The sequence below is a fragment of the Mirounga leonina genome, unplaced genomic scaffold (assembly GCF_011800145.1).
Source record: "Mirounga leonina isolate KUSES-001 unplaced genomic scaffold, KU_Mleo_1.0 Mir_175, whole genome shotgun sequence".
In the NCBI taxonomy this organism is placed as follows: domain Eukaryota; kingdom Metazoa; phylum Chordata; class Mammalia; order Carnivora; family Phocidae; genus Mirounga; species Mirounga leonina.
This window is the reverse complement of record NW_023270453.1, coordinates 14,586,953-14,594,601: the sequence shown is the minus strand read 5'-3', so window position 1 is coordinate 14,594,601 and position 7,649 is coordinate 14,586,953.

Here is a 7,649-nt window from a genome sequence, read left to right as displayed (position 1 = left end):
GGTCCACACAACCTGCCCATGGATGTTTATAACAGCTTTATTCATATATGCTAAAACTTGCCCGAGGCCATGACATCCTTCAGGAGAGGAGCCCATCCAGACACTGGGATATTATACAGCACTTAACTGAAATGAGCTATCAAGCCAGGAAACCCATAGATGAACCTGAAATGCGTATCACCGAGTGAAAGAGCCCGGTCTGAGGAGGCTCCATACTGTATAATCCCAACTGTATGACATTCTGGAAAAGGCAGAACTATGGTAAAGAGATCAGTGGTCGCCAGGGAGAAGGGAGGGAGGGACAGAGGATTTTTAGGGCCGCAAAAGTCCTCTGTACACTACCACAATGGTGGATACATTTATTCAAGCCCGTAGGAAGTCCCCCATCAAGAGTGACCTCAGTGTAGACTCTTGGTGATGTTGCTGTGCGGTGTAGTTTTGTGGATTGTAATAGCTGTCCCCTCGTCTGGTGAAGGATGCGGAGAGGGGGAGGCTCTGTGCCCGGGGGGCAGGGGGGATATGGAAAATCTCTGTACCTTCCCCTCAGCTTTCCTGTGACCCTAACACTGCTCTAAAAAAATAAAGTGTTCTTTAAAAAAGCTTACCAGTATTGATAACTTTCCTATAGATTAAATATATTCTTTTTTTTTTTAAGATTTTATTTATTTATTTGAGACAGAGAGAATGAGAGAGACATAGAGCACATGAAAGGGGGGAGGGTCAGAGGGAGAAGCAGGCTCCCCGCTGAGCAGGGAGCCCAATGCGGGACTCGATCCCGGGACTCCAGGATCATGACCTGAGCCAAGGCAGTCGCTTAACCAACTGAGCCACCCAGGCGCCCTAGATTAAATATATTCTTAAATGGTCACTACCTACATCCACCAGGTAGAAACATAATGAATTTCAGGGCAGAAGAACTCCTTGCCTTGAGACACTCAGAATATTACCAACCATGATATTGCTGTCTGCCAGGTTATAAATAGTCTCCCAGTAATATAGGTAACTATCTATTCATAAGGGTTAATTTAGGATTTAAGCTCTTTTTTTCATTTAAAATTTGTAAGCTCTTCTTACATTTATTTTTCTTTATTAAAATGTATATTTTGCCTTACTACATTCACCATACTAGTTCATTACAGAGAATTGAGAAAACAAAAATCCTAAGAAAGAAAGTAAAAGTCCTTCATAATTTTACCACCAGGGGTTCTTCCCCTTAATTTTTTTCTATGCATATTGATTTTTAAAACTCAAGATCATACTATATTTAATGCAATCTTTTTATATTTAGTGGGTAGCTCCTTTCCATTTCTGGCTCCCACGTGACCTGACTGACCTTTCTTTCTCTGCTCTCATAAATGGGCTTGTTTCGATCTCTTGATATTTTGCCTTTTTACTTTAATTATTTGAATAGACTTCAACGGAAGAGATTGATTGAGACAATTTATAATGTCATTTTGAATAGCTGAATAGTTTTCTCTTGTATAAATACATAATTCAATTAGTTAATTCCCTGTTGGTTATATATTAACTTGTTGCTATTTCTTGGCCATTCGAAAGAACATTGTAATTATTATCACTATGGCGAGATCTTTGCAAATATTTCCTTAGGGTAAATTATTAGATGAGGAATTATGGGTTAAAGGAAATTAATATCATTTATGTGTTCCATCCCCAGTAATGGTGTGCATGAATATTCCTGTTTTCTGCACCCTTGCCAACATTAAACTGACAACTGAAAAAAAGAAACCACTCTGCCAATTAAAGTAGCTAAAAATATTGTCTCCCAGTATTAATTTATATTATTTCATCACTGGAGTTGTAGATACTTCCATATATTGATTACTCCATCACTTATGCTGCATTATGAAGTACTCATTTCACATCTTTATTCATTTTCTTCTATTTATTTGTTCATTTACAACCTCTTGACTTTTGAGTGTACTCTTTTTTTTTACGATTTTATTTATTTATTTGAGAAAGAGAGAGAGCAAGCATGAGCGGATGGGAGCGGCAGGGGGAGAGGGAGAAGCAGGCTCCCCACTGAGCAAGGAGCCCAATGCGGAGCTCGATCCCAGGACCCTGGGATCATGACCTGAGCCGAAGGCAGACGCTTAACCGCCTGAGCCACCCAGGTGCCCCAAGGAGTGCACTCTTTTAAAAATTAAGGACATTACACTTCTGATGGTCACATATTTTAAAGTTCTTCCTCCTCATTACCTATTTGCTTTTAATTTTACATATGAGATATTTTGATACGCATTAAACAGGGATTCGTATTGTCATGTGGTTTATTCCTTCGGTGTCACAACTAGAGAGTGGTTCACCTACTGAAGATTACATAATTACATACTTTCATTTTTAAGTAGGTACATTAGAAAAAAGGTAAAATACCATAGCACTTAGAAATCAAACACTTAAATGACATAAAATGGAGACATAAAGCAACATATACTAAAATAAAGACAAAATCCATTACTAGACCATCTCTAAAGTTTAGACATACTGAAAGTTACCAGTTATGAGCCATTCCTTCTACAGGAAAACAAAGGCGTTCTATCTCAGAATGAATTTCTTTTTAAAAGCTTTCCATCCTGCCTCAGATTCGTCTGGATTACCTAAGCCATTAAACATTACCAGGGAAAAAAAATAAGACAAGAAAATATTAAGGAATTCAGGTGGCAAAGACTTTTAACTATTTGTCTCTTTCCTGTGGATAAATTTGCACAGAGGCAGTGATGAGAGAAAATTCACTCTGGACCTCCAAATTCCTATAACCCCATTCTTTTGTGTGGGGGAGTAAGAACAATTATCATCTAAATGTAAAATGCTCTCATCTAGTGGACTGTGGAGTTCATCAGCGACATGGTTCCTATTCAGAAATGTCCCTAGAGAATCTTGAGTTGTCCGCCGCTTAAGGCTGCATCATACGTATTAACATTTTTGGGGTCTTGTGGCTAGCAGAGAAGTAAAACATGCATCAGCGGTTACAGGAGTTTTTCCATGATGGGTTGCAGCGCAGACCAGGGATGCAGGAGTTGGAGGAGGAGAGTAAAACGGAGACTGAAACCAACATTATCAAGGGCATGGCACAAACTAGTTGTTCCGTATCTCAGGTCGGGATTATTACCCCATTTTATAGATGAACAAACAGAAGCCCAGAGAGGTCTAGCAGCTTCCATGGTCACACAGCCAACAAATGAGGAGACAGGATTTGAAAACCAGGATGTTGGAAATAGCAGGAATAACTGAAGACACCAAGAAGGGTAGCTTGTGAGACTCACATCAGTCCCCAAGGGTAGTGTTCGGGAAGACAAAATTTAGAGTTGAGCATCGAATTCTTTCTAGTCAAGCACAAAAATACATGTCTTAGTAAGGGGTGACTTTGGTTGGTTTATAGAAATTCGCTGACTTAGGATGGGTTCAACATAATGATTTTTCAACATTATGATGGTGCAAAATGATATGTATTCAAGTAGAAACCATACTTGGAATTTGGAATGTGGATCTTGTCCTGGGCTAGCAATGTGTGGTCAGTCCTCTCTCTCGGATGCTGGGCAGTGAACCGCAGATCCCAGGCAGCAATCACGAGGGCGGACGACCCATCCCAACAACCATCTGCACCCATCACCGTTCTGTTCTTCCCTTTCAGGGCCATCCTCAACACATGACACGGGACAGTCAACCCCTGATGACCAAATAGGCTTCGTGTGAGGTGTCTTACCTACCTGTCAGCTGATGGGAGTGTTGTGGGCATGTTTAAGGCAGGCCAGGCTAAGTAAGCTGTGATGCTTGGTAGGTCAGATGTATTAAAAGCATTTTCCACTTATGATGGGTCCATTGGGACATAACCCCATTTTAAGTGGACGATCTGTATTAATTTCTTCCTTCAAGTTTTGACATAGGTGGGTACCTCAAGGCTTTTGCTTCGGAGTCAAAAGTGCTTGCTAATTGATTTTATGTAAGAATATCTATAAATACGTTGCGATTTTATGGCCTGGTTATCCACTAAGACCTTAGGATTGTCCCTACTGAAAATCGACAGATATGCCCTCTCAAGAATATACGCCTTTGAGGGGGGCCATGCTTTCCTCTGAACATCATAGTGCTGCATACAAATGTTCTCCGCAGCTTTAGCTTGCTTATTCCTATTCAAAGGATATGCTCTGCTTTCCCCCCAAAATAAAAGCATTTCCAGGAACACCAAGCACATCTTTTTTTTTTCCCCCATAGACTTCCTCTTGGCAGGATCAATACGGTTGATTTACAAATTACATGGAGGTGCACCGAATAGATGAAGGTTCATCGGATGTGAGCCCGCTCACTACACCTCCCATGTGACCAGATGTCGCCCTTAATTCTCAGCTAATCGCTTCTGCAAACATTGTTAGTTCCGGCCACTCAGGCTGCGCTCTGATCAAAGCAGCATTAGCCGTCCTCGGCGTAGGAGAGGGGAAATAAGGTCCTTCGTGTTGCAAATGAGTGCCCTCAAAGCTCGACTTCCCTTGTTTGGTTTTTACTAATCCGTGTTTGAAATAGGTCTCTGTGCCTCCATATTAGGCCATCTTCATTGGCCAAGTAATTTGCCTCTGTCTTTTTTCACTATCAGCTGCAGCACTCTTTCTATTTGAATAAAGTCTTTACAGGAAAGAGGAAGTGTCTGCAATGATGTTCCTCTCCCATGATCTGACGCCAAAATGCAGCTGCGTGAAAGGCAGGGCGCTTCCCCTAAACACAGCTACCCCAAAGGAGGAATTCTTTGCCATCATGGACTAATTACTTTGTGCCGACTAATTACTGGAACTCTGTGTGTGTGTGGGCGGGGAGGGGGGGTGCATTCCAAGATAGAATTTTGGGATGGGTAAAATGTCTGGATCTTTGCATCATCCTACTGCACAACACATAAAAACCACACCGGCACTCTGAAACCCCATGTTCTCTCTCTGCCTGCCCCTCCCAGCTAGCTGCCTCACCTCTTCAGGAATGAAAGAGGAGGGAGGGGGAGGAAAGGGGCAGACAAGTCCCCTGTACGGAGCGCCCGCTCACCCCTTGCCTCCCACGTGCACATACCCCGTCCCCCAGTGCACGCTCTGGACTGTAGCCCCACGGATGATGAAGATCCACAGGATGTGGTTGCCTTTCCCCTTCCTGGCACCTGGAGGCTAGGTGGGCTAACACTGGGATGCTGTGACTGTTGACCTTCTGTGTCAAGTGGATGGGGAGAAGGGCTGTCCCGAGAGCTGGTAGAAGATTATTTCTGCACGTGTCTGTGAGCATTTCCATCCATAGGCTGGGTGAAGAAGACCCGTTCCCTATTGCAGGTGGGAATCTCTAATCCATTCAGGGCCTGAGTAAACCAAAAAGATGGAGGAAGGGCGAATTTGTTCTCTTGTTCCATGTGACATTGTCTTCTCCCGCCCTTGGCCATTGGTGCTCCTGGTTCTCGCTTGGACCTTCGGACCTGGACTGACTATATCACCGGCTTCGTAGTGTCTCCAGCTGGAGGATGGCAGGTATGGGACTTGTCAGCCTTGGGAACTGTGTGATCTAATCCCTTATAGTAAATCTCCTCTTCTAGATCTGTGGCTATATCCATATCTGCATCTATGTCTGTGCCAACATGTCTATACGTCTACATCGATAACCGTACCTATACCTATTAATTTGAGGAATATATAGATATACAAAAAATATATGTAAATAAGAAATTGCATAGACAGACACAGATACGGCGGTTCTGTTTCTCTGGGGAACACTGAGTGACACATATTTAAAAATTAGAAATTACTACAATTCCTTAGACACGAGGAACCAGGTGGAAAGACGGAGGGGAAGTGATTTTTCCATGGCCACCCACGACTAACAAGCATGAGAGCCAGCGCTGGATGGCTGGTTTTCAGGGTTCTCTGTCCAACAGCACCTTGCTCCCCTCTACAAGGCTCGGCTCCCCAAGTTGGGCACCATGATGCCAGACCCAGCCTTCTTTCATGCTCCCTGCTTGGCATCACCCTTGTTTGGTGACACTTGTCACTCAGAGTGGGAAGAACTGCCACCATATTTACGGACCCACCAGAGGAGTGGTTTTCAACCAAGGGTGATTTGTCTCCTCAGAGGTTTTTTTGAGCGATGTCTGGAGATACGTTTTGCTGTCACAACTTCAGGGGTGCTACTGGCTTGTGGTTGAGTGGAGGTCAGGGACGTTGCTGAACATCCTACAGTGCACGGGACGGCCCCTGACAACAAAGACTCCTGCCCCAAATACCAACAGTGACAAGGTGGAGAAGCCTGCTCTTGAACATCCCCAAAGTTGGTCTGCCCGAATCCAGAGCCACATGGGTCCCTGGGATGTGGTTTTTGGCGGGAGCCTTCCCAGATCTCCGAGCACAATCGGGTAAGGTACAGAGTAGGGTAGCAGAAGGGTTAAGATATCTGGGTTGTGGTCCCGGCTCTGCTCTGAACCAGTCCTTGCATGAGAAGCCACTTCCTGTGTCAGGCCTAAGATAGGAAGAACCTATGCTCCCTGGGTGGTCATGGGTGCAGAGACCCGAAATTGCTCAGATACCACCCATAGGAGATGCTGAGGACACATCTGAGCATGCTCAGCCAGGCTTGGCTAAGGATGGAGAACCATCCACCCCCTCTCCCTCCACTCGGGGGAAAGTCTGTACAGTGACCTGACTCCGTCGGCTTCCCTGCCCCTCAAGTCCTCAGCCACCCTCCCTGACAGGCTGGGGTGCAACCCCCAGATCCCGGGCATTTACCCTCCCCTTTCCACATCCCACAGCTTCCTGATACTATTGCTTATTTTCTGCTTTTGCTTTGCCTCCAAGCTCTAATTCCATTTTTTAAATAATCATCATTGACAATATTTAAGGCTCATTGCAGATCAGATGTTTGATAACAGTAGGTCCACGAGTCCATCGATTTTTCTACTAGCTTTGCACTAAATCCTCAAAACCAGTATGGAAGGGGCGCCTGGGTGACTCAGTCAGTTAAGCGTCTGCCTTTGGCTCAGGTCATGATCCCAGGGTCCCAGGATTGAGCCCCATGTCGGGCTCCCTGCTCAGCGGGGAGTCTGCTTCTCCCTCTGCCCCTCACCCCGCTCATGTTCTCTCTCTCTCTCTTTCGATCTCTCTCTCAAATAAATAAATAAAATCTTAAAAACAAAACAAAACAAAACCAAAACACCACTATGGAAGCATTTCTACTTTCTCTACCGCTAAAGAAAAAAAAAAAAAAGAAGGCCTGGCTTTCCTGCTCCATCCGGTCCAGATCCCTGCTCTGGCCGGATCCCTGGCCAGATCCCTGGCTGGATCCCTGACAACACCTGAACTACTCTGCAAGTCCCATATGCCTTCATTTCCCCGGATCTCCTCCTGCTAAAAAACTCTTCTTGGAGGACCTTCAAGGTTCTTTGAGAATCACTGTTCAAAAGAAATTTTCTCTACCTGAAATTTCTTAAGGCCCATGAATGGGTGTATTTGGTGCCTCACACACAAGAAATCCTCAACTAATATTTGAGCAATAACTTGATTTGATAATCAGCAGCCCCAACAAATGTCACTGTATCCTATTGCTCTGTGTGATCATTGCTTTATGTCTGGGGAAAGTCAACCGTGTGGCATTTCATGAGTTTCCACGTCATCCGTGGA